Source organism: Dipodomys merriami, unplaced genomic scaffold (assembly GCF_024711535.1).
Source record: "Dipodomys merriami isolate MVZ:Mamm:240054 unplaced genomic scaffold, mDipMer1.0.p SCAF_492, whole genome shotgun sequence".
Lineage (NCBI taxonomy): Eukaryota > Metazoa > Chordata > Mammalia > Rodentia > Heteromyidae > Dipodomys > Dipodomys merriami.
Window position 1 is genome coordinate 718,710 of NW_027206060.1, and position 18,624 is coordinate 737,333.

Sequence of the window (18,624 nt, forward strand, 5' to 3'; positions counted from 1 at the left end):
GAACAATTGTCCCTGCAGTTTCAGCACTAGCATGGGGATTTAGGTAGGACCTCTCTATGCAGCCTTGATTGAATAGGGATCTTCCTGCTTTAGCCTGTTAAGTTAGAAATACAGGCTTTGCTCTTTTTTTAATACACAAATTACATTTTAAAACTCAACATCAATATTCAAATAATGGATTATGGGTAAAAGCATGAAAAAACATCCACCAGAGAACCTCTGAGCAATACTATCATAACAGTAGAAGAGCACTTAATGTAGGTAACAGAAGGAAGATTTAGCATTTTTTTTTGGAAGTGCAAGAGTTTGAACACAGGGCCTCGTGTTTGCTAGGTATAAAATTCAGTGACATTAATTATATGCACACTACTTTTTAACCATTACATCTGCTTGTGAACTTTCCTTTCAATACTGATGGAATCCACACAATGACCTGCACCAGAAACTTTTGTTCTGTTTTGTTTTTGGTCGGTCATGGGGCTTGACCTCTGAGTTGGGCACTGTCTCTGTGCTCTTCAGCTCAAGGCGAGTTCTCTACCGCTGTAGCTACAGTACCACTTCCGGTTTTCTAGTGTTTTATTGGAGATAATAGTCTCACAGAATTTCCTGCCCGGGCTGGCTTTCAACTGAGATCCTCAGATCTCAGCCTCCTGAGTAGTTAGGATTACAGGTATGAGCCACGGGCGCCCAGCCCCAGAAAATTTTAATCTTCCCTATTTCCCTTAAGAAATTGTTTAGTCAATATATTTCACATAAATTGATTATTTTGTGTCTATCCATGACAGACATATATTAATTACAGCCTTTTGTGGATGAGTCATAATTTATGCACACATCATTTTATAAACTTATTCATCTGGGCCCACATTTAGCAGCTTGTTCTGAGAAGAATGGTAGCTATTTTGCTAGCCACCTCTATTCTCTGCCATTTTCTACTCAAATTAGTCTTTGGTATCAGTTTGAGTCCACTCAGAGGGTGGAGCCATACCGGGCTGGCTTTGAATCATGATCCTCAGATCTCGGTCTCCTAAATATATAGGATTACAGGCTTGAGACACGTGAACCAGGCCATCATTTCTTCCAAGAAAATTTCAGGGAGATGGAATAGCACAGCACCACATACATTTATTAGCAACTGCCCTTGGTGAGCCAGATGCTCAGACCATATCCACTGACCTTGATATTGTCTTTGGTGTCCAAAAGAATATTGTTGGACTTAAGGTCTTCGTGTATGATTTTGTTTTGTTGTAAGTAGTGAACAGCACTTACAACATGTGTGACAAGCTTCCTGGTTTCATCCTCATATAGGCGGCAGAATTTTCAGATCCACCCCAGGAACTATCCCCTAGTGGCCAGTTCCATGATGAGATACACATTCTCTTCGTTCTCCATTACCTGGTACAACCTGATGATGTGTTTGTGCCATACCTTCTTAAAAATGTCCACCTCATTCTTTATCCAATGATGAGGACTCTCACTTCAAGAGTATTTTAAATGCCACGTCCTTGTCTGTGAGGTGAGAATGGGCCAGCTTCACTTTTCCATTGGTACCTCTTTCAAAGAGCTCTTTCTTCTGGTATTGTTTGATTATCTCCTCCTTCAAGGAGCTTGAGAGTGATTCTTTCTGTACTTCCATCCTTCTGCTACAATGGCAGGTAGCAAGTCAACTTAAATAAATTAAATAAAGTAAAGGAAAACCCAGAAAGAGTAAAAAGAAATAACTAAATCCAAATAACAGCCCATCCCCACTAACAAAAAATCATTTAACTTTGATTCAGTCCAGCGGGTCATCAAGCAAGAGCTCCAAGCTCTGTTAACTGATATAGGTTGGAGCACAGTGGCTTCCTATATATCTTTCATGACCTTACACAATGGAGGTATCACAACCAGGCATAGTGATGTCATAGAAGAAATGGACCAATCAGAGTCTGGTCCAGTGAGGTCAGAGAAATAGTGGACCAATCACAGCCTGCCAGCATTGACACTCTAGCTCTTAGACCTCAAAGACTGTTGCTTAGGAATCCATGTGGCTTCATATTGCTCTGGTCATTCTCATGGCATTTCTGTCTGAAACCACTAGGACAGTGGTTAAAATCCTCTGATTTTCTAGAGGACTACTGAATCTTATAAATTGCTTCTCTGGAGACACTAGCTAATAGCCTCCATTCTTGATGGCCACCTTATCCAATGTTTTTTTCAGCAATAGGACTGTACAAAGGACTCCGTCCTTCTCAAGGACAGCTGGGTGCTACAAGTTCCTCACGAGGGGACAAGTTCAAGGGTGGCTTTGAGCCACCACCCTCACAATTCAACTTCCTGAGTTAGGATTATAGGCCTGACCATCGTTAGGTTCTTAGCTCATCTCGTACATTTGGAGGAAGTATATTTGCTAGAAAAGTTGTTTTAGATATGTCCTTTTAACACTTTAAATTTGTTGTTCTCTGAGTAAGGGAATCTACAGACCTCAGAGCACATCTTGGCTTTCTCTCTCAATATTTAGTTTCTGTGAAAGACTCGTCTCTGAAAGGCCTAAGTGTTTAAGGCTTCAGGTGCTTTATAGGTTTCCAGACATATCCAGGGCTTGTTCTTTTTCATCTTTCAATGACAGCTCTAATTTCCTCCCTTAGTCATGGTCTATTGACCCCTTTGACTCTGGCATAAATGAGGGAAGACAGGCAGGGCTGTTGTGTTGCTATGGAAAGCAGACAGAGCTGCCTTGTTGCTGAGAAAAACAGGCAGGCCTGTCTTGTTACATAGTTTCATTTTATTCCCCAATGTTGGTAAATAAAACCTCCGGATTGGACTTCAGGAGCTGCCCATGATCATTGCTCCATTCCTTTTCCCTGCTCGTACCATACTGCCTTTCTATTTAAATTCATTTTTACTTTTAATTTTTCTTAGAAACAAAGAGGCAATTAAAAAATCTATATGTAATGTTAATTTTTATTCTTGAATTACTAAAATACATGAAGAACATGTCCATTAAAGCTGCATAAAATGGCAGATGGCGTGAGCTTGATCACTGTCCCTCTATTCTGTCTCTCTTGCTCTATCCTGGGGTGACCACTGCGACTAGTTAGCTTTGTATCCCTGCATCTAAAACAAATGTGCACAAAGTTCAGGCTATTAAAAAGAGACTTGCCCACAGCTATCCATGTCCCTCAAACTGCTATCTTAGTAAGAGGTTAAATTTCCATTCACACTATGGAGATTCAAACGTCTACCCTCAGGTTCACAGACCTGAGTCAAGTCTGTGCTGGAACCAGGACTGAAGGTGGTAACTTATTGTTTACTAAGGGAGAAGTCTGCAATAGCTAGAAATCTGCATTTTGCCTTTCCCACTAAGTCACAGTATCAGGTATGAGGACCAAGGAGTTACACAGGCCTTTTAGAAGTTAATAGACTTTGGGTTTTAACTTTTGTAATTCCAAGATTCTCTTCAGATTAAATATTGGGCCTGCACAACAGCAGCCACGAGAAAGTGATGTCCAGAACTTGTGTAAGTGTCTGAGACTATTTGAATTTGTTTTTACTGAATTGTTTTTTTTTCTACAATCCACACCTATGGCCAAATAGGGTGTAGAAAAACAAGGCCATTTCCACCAAACCAGATTGTTGGTGTTCAAGACCTAACTTGAGTCCACTTCATTTGATGCAATACTGTTCAAAGGAACTTTCATTCTATGAGGAGTAAAACATTGCACATCTGTCAGAGATAGACATTAACAGATATCCTTGACTTTTAACATTATAGGTGGTATTTGAGCCAGATGATGGTGGCATATACCTGTAATCCTGGCTACTCAGCATTCTAGTTTGAAGCCACCCAGGTCCAGAATGTCTGTGAGAATTTTATCTCCAATTAACCACCAATAAGCCCAAAGTAGAGTTGTGGTTCAAGTGGTAGAGCAATAGTCTTGGACACAAAATCCCAGAAACAGCACCCAGGCCCTCAGTTGAAGTGCCAGGAAAGGCTAGCAAACACATACCAAAAATGTGGTATTTGCAACCAAAGAATAAATTTTAATTTGATCTCTTTTTAGCCAATTTAATGTCTGAGCTCTTGATCTGCAAGCCTCTTGGCCACTCTACTCTTGGAGAACAACAATTATTCAAGTGTAAAAGAAGGATCTAGAATGATTCTCCATTAGAGATGCTGATGTTTGAAAGACTATGCGAAAAAAATACTTCAGTCTCTAAAAGAATATAGCACTCACAGTGGAACCTCTGAATTTGTTAATTGATGGTCAGTATCTAGGCTTGAACTCAGAAGCTGGGCTTTGTCCCTCAAGGCTAGCATTCTACCACTTGAGACACATCTCCACCTCTAGTCTTTTTGGCAATCAATTGAAGTAAGAGTCCCATGAATTTTTCTATCTGAGCTAGCTTTGAATAATGATGCTCAGATCTGAGCCTCCTGAGTAGCTAGGATTACAGGCTTGAGCCTCTGATGGCTAATTGAAATTTAATGGAACCTAATACCAGAGATGTTAGTTAAGACATTTACATCCACCACAAAAGTCCAAGTTAATTTCAGCTTTGGTTTCTCCAACACACTTAAGAGAAAGATAAGTAGAGATCTACCATTAAACCTTAATAGTAGAATTTAAATATTCTTGGATTATTTTATTTTTTTTAATTTAATTTTATTTTATTTGTGAACATACAGTACAGAGGAGTTACAATTACATGGGCAGGATAATGCGTACATTTCTTACCAAGCATTGTAGCCTCCTCCTTTGTTTACCCTTCACATCCCTTCCCAGCCTCCCCCCTGACCCCCAATCCCAATCCTTCTCCTTCCTCCCCCTTTCCCCCCCTCCGCACTGACGTTGTAAAGCTCGTTTTGGACATGACATCTTGTACTTCCCATTGTTGCAACAGGTCCAACAGTATCCTTAAACAACTAGTTTTTCCCCATCTCCTCCACAAGTAATAATGACATCAGATATAGTGAAAGCAGGGGTTATACTGTGGGGGAGGGACATACAAAGCAACAAAGAGATAATCTTATAAATGCATTAGAAACACATGCATGAAAGAAAAAAAACATTAACATACACAGCTAAGGGTTCATTTTCCTGACCTCACATTATCTGACCTTTTCCGCTTGACTCATACATATACTAGATATTACAAATAAGGGAAACCATGGGACCTATGCTTCTTTGGGCCTGGCTTACTTCACTTAATATAATTTTTTCCAAACCTTTCCATTTCCTAACAAATGGGTCAATGTCATTCTTTCTGATGGAGGCATAGAATTCCATTGTGTATATTTACCACATTTTCTTGATCCATTCATCTACTGAGGGGCATCTGGGTTGGTTCCATATCTTAGCTATGGTAAATAATGCTACAATAAACATGGTTGTGCTGGTAGCTTTAGTGTGGTCTTGTTTGTAAACATTTGGGTAAATGCCCAAAAGTGGGATTGCTGGGTCATAGGGGAGTTCTATGTGAAGTCTTTTCAGGAACCTCCATACTGCTTTCCAAAGTGGTTGAACAAGTTTACATTCCCACCATCAATGAAGTAAGGTTCCTTTCTGTCCACATCCCCTCCAGCATCTGTTGTTGTTAGAGTTCTTGATTTTTTCCGTTCTAACTGGAGTGAGGTGATATCTTAATGTTGTTTTGATTTGCATTTCTTTTATGGCTAGGGATGTTGAGCATTTCTTCATGTGTCTATGAACCATCCTTCTTTCTTCTTCAGAGAAGTTTCTCTTTAAGTCTTTCGCCCACTTATTTATTGGGCAGTTGTTTCTTTCAGGATTTGTTGTTGGGGGATTTAATTTTTTGAGTTCCAAGTATATTTTAGGTATGAAACCCTTGTCCATTGTATGGATAGTAAAGATCTTCTCCCAATCCGTGGGCTTTCTATTGATCTTGCTAGCTATGTCATTTGCCCTGCAGAAGCTCTGCAACTTTATGCAATCCCATTTGTCCAACCTTTCTTTGATCTGTTGTGTTTCCGGGTCTCTATTCAGAAAATTTCGGCCTGAGCCAAGGAGACCTAGGGTTTCTTCTATTCCATCCTGTAATGTTTTCAGAGTGTCTGCTTTGAGTTCAAGTTCTTTGATACATTTGGAGTTGATTCTGGTGCAGGGTGATATATAAGGATCTAGCTTAAGTTTTCTACATGTAGTTCACCAATTTTGCCAGCACCATTTACTGAAGAGGTTGCTTTTTTTCCATTCTAATGTTTTATCTCCCTTATAGAAGATTAGATGGCTATAGGTCTGTAGGTTCATTTCTGGGTTTTCAATTCTATTCCATTGGTCCTGAGGTCTGTTCTTATGCCAATATCAGGCTGTTTTGATTACTATGGCTTTATAGTAGAGTTTGAAGTTTGGTATTGATATTCCTCCAGCAGTGTTCTTTCCATTGAGGAGAGTTTTTGTTATTCGGGGTCTTTTATTGTTCCATGTGAATTTTTGGATTGCCTCTTCTATTTCCTTGAAGAATGAGGTTGGAATATTGATAGGTATTGCGTTGAATTTGTAGATAGCCTTGGGAAGTATTGCCATTTTCACGATGTTAATCTTTCCAATCCAGGAGCATGGGAGGTTTTGCCATTTTTTAAGTTCTGTGTTGATTTCCTTTTTTAAGATTTTAAAGTTTTCATCATAGAGGTCCTTCACTTCTTTAGTTAAGTTAATTCCTATGTATTTTATTTTTTGTGGGACTATTACAAATGGAGTTGCTTTGCTAATTTCAGCCACACTTTTCTCATTGTTGGCATACAGAAAAGCCATTAATTTTTGGGGGTTAATTTTATAACCTGCTACTTTGCCAAAGTTTTGAATTAGTTTGAGTAATTTGGGAGTGGAGTCTATGGGATTCTTTAAATACAAGATCATGTCATCTGCAAAGAGGGAGGGTTTTATTTCTTCTTTCCCTTTTTGGATCCCCTTTATGTCTTCATATTTTCTTATTGCTGTAGCTAGGCATTCTAATACTAGATTGAAGAGAAGTGGAGAGAGTGGGCATCCTTGTCTTTTTCCTGAGTTAAGAGGAAATGGCTTTAGTTTTTCACCATTGAGTTGTTTTATTTTTTTTTAATTGTGAGAATACCACACAAAGGACTTACAACTACATGGGCAAGATATTGGTTTATTTTGAGTCCTGCTAAATCCTAGATGTCCAGAGACAAATCCCAAAATACAAGGATTAGGAGGTCAGAGACAGGGGAGTTCCCTGAAATTGCATTAAAGTTAATATTAACAATAATATCATTTATTTAACTACCAATCTAACAAATACACTCAATATAATTTTTTCCAAGCTTTTCCAATTCCGAACAAATGTAGCAATGTCATCACTTCTGATGGAGGCATAGAATTCCATTGTGTATATATACCACATTTTCTTGATCCATTCATCTACTGAGAGGCATCTGGGTTGGTTCCATATCTTACTTATGGTAAATAATGCTACAATAATAAACAATGTCGTGCTGGTAGCTTTAGTGTGGTCTTGTTTGTGATCATTTGGGTCAGTGCCCAAAAGTGGGATTGCTGGGAAATACGGGAACTCTATGTGGAATCTTTTGAAGAACCTCCATATTGCTTTCCAAAGTGGTTGAACAATTTTACACTCCCACCAACAATGTAGTAATGTTCACTTCTCTTCGCATCCCCTCATGTGTCTGTTGTTATTAGAGTTCTTGATTATTGCCATTCTAACTGGGGTGAGGTTGTATCTCTATGTTGTTTTGATTTGCATATTTTTATGGCTAGAGAGGTTGAGCATTTCTTCATGTGTCTATTGGCAATTCTTTTTCCTCTTCAGAAAAGTTTCTCTGTAAGTCTTTAGCCCACTAATTTATTGGGCAGTTGTTTCTTTGGAGATTTGTTATTGGGGGATTTAATTTTTTGAGTTCCAGGGTATATTTTCGATATGAGGCCCTTGTCCATTGTATGGCTAGTGAAGATCTTCTGCCAATCTGTGGGCTCTCTATTGACCTTACTAGTTATGTGCTTGGCCATGCAGAAAGTCTGAAATTTTGTGCAATCCCATTTTTTTCAAACATTCGTTTATTTGTTGTGTTTCTGGGTCTCAATTAAGAAAATTTCACCCTGTGCTAAGGAGACCTAGGGTTTCTCCTATTCCATCCTGTAATGTTTTCAGATTTTCTGCTTTGACTCCGAGGTCTTTGATCTATTTGGAGTTGATTCTGGTGCAGAATTATATATAAGAATCTAGCTTTCATTTGCTACAAGTAGTTAACCCATTTTGTCAGCACCATATACTAAAGAGGTTGTCTTTCTTCCATTCTATTTTTTTGAGCTCCGTTATCCAAGATTAGTTGGCTATAAGTCTGTGTGTTCATTTCTGGGTTTTTAATTCTGTTCCATTGGTCCTGAGGTTTGTTCTTGTGCCAGTACAATGCTGTTTTGATTACTATGGCTTTGTAGTAGAGTTTGATAATTGGTATTGATATTCCTCCAGCCCTGTTCTTTCTGTTAAGGATTGTTTTTGCTATTCGGGGTCTTTTACTGTACCATATGTATTTTTGGATTGCCTCTTCTAATTCCTTTGAAGAATGAGGTTGGAATATTAATAGGTATTGCATTGAATTTGGAGATAGCCTTCGGAAGTATGGCCAGTTTCATGATGTTAGTCTTTCCAAACCAGGAGCATGGGAGGTTTTGCCACTTTCTAACTTCTGTTTTGATTTCATTTTTCAGGTTTTCAAATTTTTCATCATAGATGTCCTTCACTTCTTTGGTTAAGTTAATTCCTAGGTATTTTATTTTTTGTGGGGCTATTACGAATGGAGTTGCTTTCTTAATTTCAGCCTCACTTTTTTCATTGTTGGCATACAGAAATGCCATTTTTTTTAATTGTATTTTATTTTATTTGAGAACATACTGTACAGGGGGGCTACAATTACATGGGCAGGATAATGCATCCATTTCTTACCAAGCATTGCAGCCTCCTCCTTTGTTTACCCTTCACTTCCCTTCCCCGCCTCCCCCCTCCCCCCACCCAATTTTACCCCCCTCCCCCCCCACACCGACATTGTAAAGCTGGTTTTGACATGACATTTTGTACTTCTCATTGTTGCAACAGGTCCACCTGAATCCTTAAAAGACTTGTTTGTCCCCATCTCCTCCACATGTTATACTGACATCAAATATAGTGAAAGCGGGGGTTACACTGTGGGGGAGGGACATACAAAGCAACAAAGAAATAATCTTATAAATGCGTTAGAAACACATGCATGAAAGAAACGAAAACATTAAAATACATATTTAAGGGTTCATTTTCCTAACATCACATTATCTGACCTTTTCCGCGTGACTCATACCTATACTAGATATTGCAAATAAGGGAAACCATGGGACCTATGCTTCTTTGGGCCTGGCTTACTTCACTTAATATAATTTTTTCCAAACCTTTCCATTTCCTAACAAATGGGGAAATGTCATTCTTTCTGATGGAGGCATAGAATTCCATTGTGTATATATACCACATTTTCTTGATCCATTCATCTACTGAGGGGCATCTGGGTTGGTTCCATATCTTAGCTATGGTAAATAATGCTGCAAGAAACATGGTTGTGCTGGTAGCTTTAGTGTGGTCTTGTTTGTAAACATTTGGGTAAATGCCCAAAAGTGGGATTGCTGGATCATAGGGGAGATCTATGTGAAGTCTTCTGAGGAACCTCCATACTGCTTTCCAAAGTGGTTGAACAAGTTTACATTCCTACCAACAATGAAGTAAGGTTCCTTTCTGTCCACATCCCCTCCAGCATCTGTTGTTGTTAGAGTTCTTGATTTTTGCTGTTCTAACTGGAGTGAGGTGATATCTCAATGTTGTTTTGATTTGCATTTCTTTTATGGCTAGGGATGTTGAACATTTCTTCATGTGTCTATTGGCCATCCTTCTTTCTTCTTCAGAGAAGCTTCTCTTTAAGTCTTTTGCCCACTTATTTATTGGGCAGTTGATTCTTTGAGGATTTGTTGTTGGGTGGTTTAATTTTTTGAGTTCCAAGTATATTTTAGATATGAGACCCTTGTCCATTGTATGGCTAGTAAAGATCTTCTCCCAATCGGTGGGCTTTCTATTGATCTTGCCAGCTATGTCATTTGCCCTGCAGAAGCTCTGCAATCTTATGCAATCCCATTTGTCCAACCTTTCTTTGATGTGTTGTGCTTCCGGGTCTCTATTCAGAAAATTTCGACCTGAGCCAAGGAGACCTAGGGTTTCTCCTATTCCATCCTGTAATGTTTTCAGAGTGTCTGCTTTGAGTTCAAGGTCTTTGATCCATTTGGAGTTGATTCTGGTACAGGGTGATATATAAGGATCTAGCTTTAGTTTTCTACATGTAGTTAACCAATTTTGCCAGCACCATTTACTGAAGAGGCTGTCTTTCTTCCATTCTATTGTTTTAGCTTCCTTATCGAAGATTAGATGGCTATAGGTCTGTAGGTTCATTTCTGGGTTTTCAATTCTATTCCATTGGTCTTGAGGTCTGTTCTTATGCCAATACCAAGCTGTTTTGATTACTATGGCTTTAGAGTAGAGTTTGAAATTTGGTATTGATATTCCTCCAGCAGTGTTTTTTCCGTTGAGGAGCGTTTTTGCTATTCGGGGTCTTTTATTGTTCCATATGAATTTTTGGATTGCCTCCTCTATTTCCTTGAAGAATGAGGGTGGAATTTTGATAGGTATCGCGTTGAATTTGTAGATAGCCTTGGGAAGTATTGCCATTTTCACGATGTTAATCTTGCCAATCCAGGAGCATGGGAGGTTTTGCCATTTTTTAAGTTCTGTGTTGATTTCCTTTTTCAAGATTTTAAAGTTTTCATCATAGAGGTCCTTCACTTCTTTGGTTAAGTTAATTCCTAGGTGTTTTATTTTTTGTGGGGCTATTACAAATGGAGTTGCTTTGCTAATTTCAGCCACACTTTTCTCATTGTTGACATATAGAAAAGCCATTCATTTTGGGGGGTTAATTTTATAACCTGCTACTTTGCCAAAGTTTTGAATCAGCTTGAGTAATTTGGGAGTGGAGTCTATGGGATTCTTTAAATACAAGATCATGTCATCTGCAAAGAGGGAGAGTTTTATTTCTTCTTTCCCTATTTGGATCCCCTTTATGTCTGCATCTTGTCTTATTGCTGTAGCTAGGCATTCTAATACTAGATTGAAGAGAAGTGGAGAGAGTGGGCATCCTTGTCTTGTTCCTGAGTTAAGAGGAAATGGCTTTAGTTTTTCACCATTGAGTATAATGCTGGCTGTAGGTTTGTCATATACAGCCTTTATTGTATTGAGGAATGTTCCATGGATTCCTAATTTTTCCAGAACCTTCATCATAAAGGGGTGTTGGATCTTGTCGAATGCTTTTTCTGCATCTATTGAGATAACCATGTGGTTCTTATTCTTGCTCCTGTTGATGTGATGAATAATATTAATTGATTTGCGTATATTGAACCAGCTTTGCATCCCTGAAATGAATCCTGTTTGATCATGGTGTATGATTTTGGATGAATTGTTGAAGTCGATTGGCCAAAATTTTGTTGAGAAGTTTTGCATCAATGTTCATCAAAGAAATGGGTCTATAGTTCTCTTTCTTTGATGAGTCCCTGCCTGGTTTTGGGATGAGGGTTATGATGGCTTCATAGAATGTGTTCGGTAGTGAGCTTTCTCTTTCAATTTCAATGAAGAGTTGGAGGAGTATTGGTGTGAGCTCTGCTTTGAAGGCCTTGTAAAATTCCGCTGTAAAACCATCTGGTCCTGCACTTTTCTTAGCTGGGAGGTATCTTATTGCTGTTTCTATTTCAATGCTTGATATGGGCCTGTTAAGCTGGTTTAACTCATCTTGGTTTAGTTTTCGCATGTCAATATTTGCTAGGAAAAGGTCCATTTCTGTCAAGTTCTCAAAATTATTAGCATAAAGTTTTGAGAAGTATCCCCTAATAATGTTCTGAATCTTGGTTGTTTCCGTGGTGATGTTTCCATTCTCATCTCTAAGTTTATTAATTTGGGTGTGTTCTCTCCTTTTTCTGATAAGGTTTGCTAAGGGTCTGTCAATTTTGTTAAGTTTTTCAAAGAACCAACTCTTTGTTTTGTTGATTCTTCCTATAGTTTTTTTGGATTCTAATTCATTTAATTCTGATTTAATTTTGATTATTTCTTTCCGTCTACTGGATTGGGGTTTATCTTGTTGATCTTTTTCAAGGAGGTTTAGATGTGTCATTAAATTGTTAGTTTCCGATCTCTCCAATTTGTTGATGTAGGAGCTCAGAGCTATAAAATTGCCTCTGAGTACTGCCTTTGCTGTGTCCCAGAGGAGCTGGTAATTTGTGTGTTCATTTTTGTTGAATAGCATGAACATTTGAATTTCCTTTCTAATCTCTTCCATGACCCACTCATGATTCAGCAGTGTGTTGTTCAGCCTCCATGTGATACCGGACTTTCTTTGGTGGCTTTTGGTGTTGAGATCTAATTTTATTCCCTTGTGGTCAGAGAGAATGCAAGGTATAACTTCAATGTTTCTGAATTTAGACAAGTTTGCTTTGTGGCCTAAAATGTGGTCTATTTTAGAAAACGTTCCATGTGCTGCTGAGAAGAACGTGTATTTTGTTGCTGCTGGGTGAAATGTTCGGTAAATGTCTGTTAAGTCTAGTTGATCTATGCAGCTGTTTAGATCTGCGGTTTCTCTGTTGAGTTTTTGCCGAGTTGATCTATCTAGTGGGGAGAGTGGTGTGTTAAAATCCCCAACAATTAATGTCTTTGGATCTATATGGGATTTGAGGGAAAGTAGTGTTTCTTTGATAAATTTGGGTGCTCCATTGTTTGGCGAATAGATATTTAGAATTGTAATATCCTCCTGAAGGAGAGATCCTTTAATTAGTATGTAGCGACCTTCTTTATCTCTTCTCACGAATTTTAGTTTGAAGTCTATTTTATCTGATATTAGGATTGCAACTCCCGCCTGTTTATGAGGGCCGTTTGCTTGGTAGATTTTGTTCCAGCCTTTAACTTTGAAAATATGTTTGTTTTTACGGGCAAGATGTGACTCCTGCAGGCAGCAGATAGAGGGGTCTTGTTTTTTAATCCAACTAGACAGTCTATATCGCTTAATTGGAGAGTTCAGTCCGTTAACGTTAAGAGATAGGACTGAGAGGTATTTGGGGGTTCCTGCCATGTTATCCACCTTCTTGGGGGCTGTGAAAACTGGGTTCTTCCTAAGGTTCTTGGATTCTCAGTTTGGGTGCAGTTTCTTGGCCTTTGTTGCTTTCTTGTTGGTTTTCTATGTGTAGGACATCTTTAAGAATCTTTTGCAGGGCTGGTTTGGTGGAGATGTATTGTTTCAATTTTTCTTTGCTATGGAAGGTTTTTATTTGGCCTTCAGTTATGAAGGAGAGTTTAGCTGGGTACAGTATTCTTGGTTGATAGTTGTTTGTTTTTAGGGCATGGCATACGTCATTCCAGGCTCTTCTTGCTTTGATTGTCTCTGCTGAGAAATCTGAGGTAATTCTAATTGGTTTCCCTTTATAGGTGATTAACCTTTTCTCCTTGACAGCTTTAAGGATCTTTTCCTTGGTCTGGGTTGATCCTGTGTGGATTATAATGTGACGGTGGGATGTCTTTTTCTGGTCTGGTCTATTTGGGGTTCTAAAAGCTTCTTGTATCTGAATAGGCCTATCTTTTTGTATGTTTGGGAAGTTCTCTGCTAGGATCCTGTTAAACAAATTTCCTAGACCATTAACTTCTGTTTCTAGGTGCTCCTCTACACCCATTATCCTTAGATTGGGCCTTCTGATGGTGTCTTCCAGGTGTTGGATAGACCTATCATATTTCTTGGACTTGTCTTGGATGGTTGTATGTTCTTTCTCTATAATATCTAGGCTGTCTTCAATCCCTGAGATTCGATCTTCTGCATGGTCTAACCTGCTGTCAAGACTCTCTACTTTGTTTTTTATCTCTTTGCCTTCTAATTGGTCAGCTTTGATGGTTTCAAGTCCTTTGTTGAAGCTCTGTTTTAGGTCTTGTATGATTTTCTTTACTTCCTTAATTTGGTGTTCAGTGTTTGTTCTCAAATCACTTAGTTGATTGGTTATGGTTTCTTTGGACTCCCATTCCTTCTGTTGGGTTCCATTCAGCATTCCCTTTGTGGTCTCCCTGACTTCCTTCAGCTCTTTGTTAATGGATTCCATGAATGTCTTTAGTGATCTTTGTGTATTCTCTACCTGGTCTCTTAATTCGTGAATTACTCTTTGATTAGTTTCCTCCCTTCTGTGGGATTCCTGCAGTTCTCTTTGAGTGTTCTCTGCCTGCTCACGCCATTCCTCCCTTTCTCTTTGAGTATTCTCAAGTTGTTCACGCAAATCCTGTATCAGTTTTTGAGAAGCTTCCTCACGCTTATGATATTCCTGTATAAACTTCTGGGATGCCTCCTCTCTCTCCCTATCACACTCATACAGAGTCCTTTGTACATTGTCAAACTTCTCATTTATCATGTTTGCTATTAGTGTTTGTAGAGCTATTTGGGAACTCTCCTCTGGATTATTCTTTATCTGTTCTAATCCCTGATTATCAAGGTTGGGAATTGAGATACCCGAATTTGCCATTTTTCTTGTGTTTTTCCGGCTTACTCGGCCCATTTGAGATAAAGATTGCACCAGTTTTGTGCTAGAACACTATCTTAAGGCAACCATCAACCAAAGTTTGCATTTGTACAGTCAATAGTCTACATATACAATCTAGTTCAACAGATACATCTATTCAACATCAAACGACTATATGTTAAAGGACTTCGAACCGCAGAAAAGAATTTGGAAAACCAGAAATTATTAGGATTAGGGAGAGATGTGGGTAAAAAATAGGAGTAGATTGGTGTGGGGAGGCACAGGGAGAGTTAACTATGTCCTAATCACAGTGCAGGAAATGAGTTGGGTAGGATGCAAGTAGAGAGAGAGAGAAAAAGAAGAGACGGAAAGGGGAATAAAGAGAGACCAGAAAAAGAATAGAAACGTAAAAATTAATGTTATTATAGAGGTTAAAAGACCATCTATTTAGAGTGGAATGTGAATATGTTCAGAGAAGGGGAGGGACATAGAGGAGATGTGAAAAGCTTTAAGGATGGGAACGGGAGAAGAAAAGATCAGAAGTTCAGTAGAGCTAGATAAAAAACAAAAAGATAATTAAGAAAGAAAGAAAAAGAGAAAGAAGACAAGAAAAGAAAGGAAAACTCTTATTCACGTATTCCTAAAATAAACATTATAAGATGAGAAAAAAAAAAAGGTTACTGGAAAACAATTATTTTTTCAGAAGAGGCAAAAATTAAAGATTAATAAAAGTTTTAGAAGGGAAAAAATTTATATATATATATATATATATATATATAAGGTAACAAAAAACAAAAAACAAGCAAAAAAAAAGAAAAGAAGAAGAAGAAGAAAAAAAGAAAAAAAAAGAAAAAAAGTCTTTTGATTTTTTTTTTTTGGGGTGGGGGGAGGAGTGGGAAGAATCCTGTATCTCCCTTTTGTCTGCAACCAGTCTCTTGTTGGAGTCTCTTGTCAGCTTGAGGTCCTGTGGCTTGATTGGTTTCTTAAGTCGGTTGGTTGGAAGAGGCATAAAAATGCTCTGCTTTACCCAAGATTTTGAGATCCCCCTCCCAGTTTAGTTTTCTGGGAGTGTGGTCTGCTTTGAGAGTCACAAAAGAGGGGGATGTGGTGATGAGGCTAGGTTCTGGGTAGAGCTGAGGCCTTTCAATAAACAGTAGCTTTTTCCTGGGGCTATTTTGTGATAAAGCTCACAGCGCCCAGCCTGGAGCCATTCTCAGGGTTTCTGTTTTTCAATTGATTGTCCAGGCTGCTAGAGGGAGGGGCAGCCTCTGGCTCTGGTTACCCAGTGAAGTAACGCACTCCGATGGCTGGCGCCTGAGCTGGGTGGCTTTTTCCTGGATGGAGCTGAGTCTGGCAGGTCACTTCGCCGTTAAGTTCTTGTGACCTGCTAAATGACTCATTTTATTCCAAGGCCTGAGCTGGAGCTAGCAGCTCCTCCGAACTTTGTCGGTATCCAAGATGGAGATCACCGGTGCTGGGGGGGGAGGGGTGGCCTTCCCTCCTCTGCTCCCTGAGGCGTGAGGATGTTGGGCTTGTACTCACGCCGAGTCTTGGATCCTGGGTCGTCTCTGGTCTGCAAATAGCAGGATGAAGATGTTCGCTCCTTGTCGGTTCTTGTTGGTGTTGAGTAGAATCCGCTCGTCCGCTGCATCTGGATCCTTCGTCCCCGACTCTCTGTGTCTCAGGTATGTTTCCGCAGCGGTGGTCGCCGCCGCCGCGGCCCCACCGCCAGAGCGGCAGCTGCTGCGTTTCTTTGGCTTCCCCTCTCTTGTCTAACTCTCTGTCCTGTGATGACACACTTGGTGTGATTTTCTGGCTTAGGACTGTTCACTGGAACTCTAAAACTCCTTTCTATGCGAGAGCTTGTTCAGATTCCAGCTTCTCCTCCGCCATCTTCCCGGAACTCCTCCGCCATTGTTTTTTGAGGGTTAATTTTATACCCTGCTACTTTGCCAAAGTTTTGAATCAGCTTTAGTAATTTGGGAGTGGGGTCTGTGGGATTCTTTAAATACAAAATCATGTCATCTGCAAAGAGGGAGAGTTTTACTTCTTATTTCCCTATTGGGATCCCCTTTATGTTTTCATCTAATCTTATTTGTAGCTAAGCATTCTAATACTAGATTGAACAGAAGTGGAGATAGTGGATATCCTTGTCTCATTCCTGAGTTAAGAGGAAATAGCTTTAGTTTTTCTCCATTAAATAGAATGCTGGCTGTTGGTTTGTCATATACAGCCTTTATTGTATTGAGAAATGTTCCATGGATTCCTAATTTTTCCAGGACCATCATCATAAAGGTGTGTTGGATCTTGTCAAATGCTTTTTCTTCATCTATTGAGATAACCATGTGGTTCTTATCCCTGCTCCTGCTGATGTGATGAATTATACTAATTTATTTCCGTATATTGAACCAGCTTTGCATCCCTGAAATGAATCCTGTTTGATCGTGGTGTATGATTTTTTTGTTGAGAAGTTTTTCATGAATGTCCATCCAAGAAATGGGTCTATGGTTCTCTTTCTTTGATAAGACCCTGCCTGGTTTGGGGATGAGGGTTATGATGGCTTCATAGAATGAATTCCATAATGAAGTTTCTCTTTCAATTTTATTGAAGATTTGGAGCGGTATTAGTGTGAGCTCTGCTTAGAAGACCTTGTAAAATTCCGCTGTGAAACCATCTGGACCTGGGCTTTTCTTAGATGAGAGATCTCTTATTACTGTTTATATTTCAATGCTTGATATGGGCCTTTTAAGGTGATTTAACTCATCTTGGTTTAGTTTTTGCATGTCATTATTTGTTAGGAAAAGGTCCATTTCTGCCAATTTCTCAATCTTATTAGTATAAAGTATTGAGAATTATTTCCTTATAATGTTCTGAATCTTTGTTGTTTCTCTGGTGATGTTTCCATTCTCATCTCTGAGTTTATTTATTTGGGTGTGTTCTTTAATTTTCTGATAAGATTTGCTAACGGTCTGCCAATTTTGTTAATTTTTTCGAAAAACCAACTCTTTGTTTTGCTGATTCTTTCTATGGCTTTTTTTGGATTCTAATTCATTTAATCTGATTTAATTGTAATTCTTTCTTTCTGCTCATTGGGTTGGGGTTTATCTTGCTGCTCTTTTTCAAGGAGGCTCAGATGTGTCATTAAATTATTGGTTTCAGATCTCTCCAATATATTGATATAGGAACTCAGAGTATAAACTTGGCTCGGAGTACTGACTTTGCTCTCTCCCAGAGGAGTTGGTAATTTGTGTGCTCATTTTTGTTGAATACCATGAAATTTGAATTTCATTTCTAATCTCTTCCATGACCCACTCGTGATTCAGCAGTTTTGTTCAACCTCCATGTGTTACAGGACTTTCTTTAGTGGCTTTTTGTGCTGAGTCCTACTTTTAGTCCCTTGTGTTCTGAGAGAATGCAAGTTATAATTTCAATATATCTGAATATGGACAAGTTTGCTTTGTTGCTTAAAATGTGGTCTATTTTTGAAAATATTCCATATGCTGCTGAGAAAAATGTGTATTCTGATGCTGCTGGGTAAAATCTTCGGTAGATGTCTTTAAAATCTTGTTGATCTATGCCGTTGTTTAGATATGCAGGTTCTTTGTTGGGTTTTTGCCAAGTTGATCTATCTAGTGGGGATAGTGGTGTGTTAAAGGCTCCAACAATTAATGTCTTTGGATCTATGTGGGATTTGAGGGAAAGTTGGGTTTCTTGGATAAATTTTGGTGCTCCGTTGTTTGGTGAATAGATATTTAGAAGTGTATATCCTCCTGAAGGAGAGATACATTAATTAGTATGCAGCAACCTTCTTTATCTCTTCACACTAATTTTCAATTGAAGTCTATTTTATCTGATATTAGGATTGCAACTCATGCCTGTTTAGGGGGGCCGTTTGCTTGGTAGATTTTTTCCAGCCATTCATATTGAAAATGTGTTTGTTTTTATGGGCAAAATGTGACGACTGAAGGCAGCAGATAGAAGGTTCTTGCTTTTTAATCCATCTAGACAGTGTATTTCAATTAATTGGAGAGGTAAGTCTGTT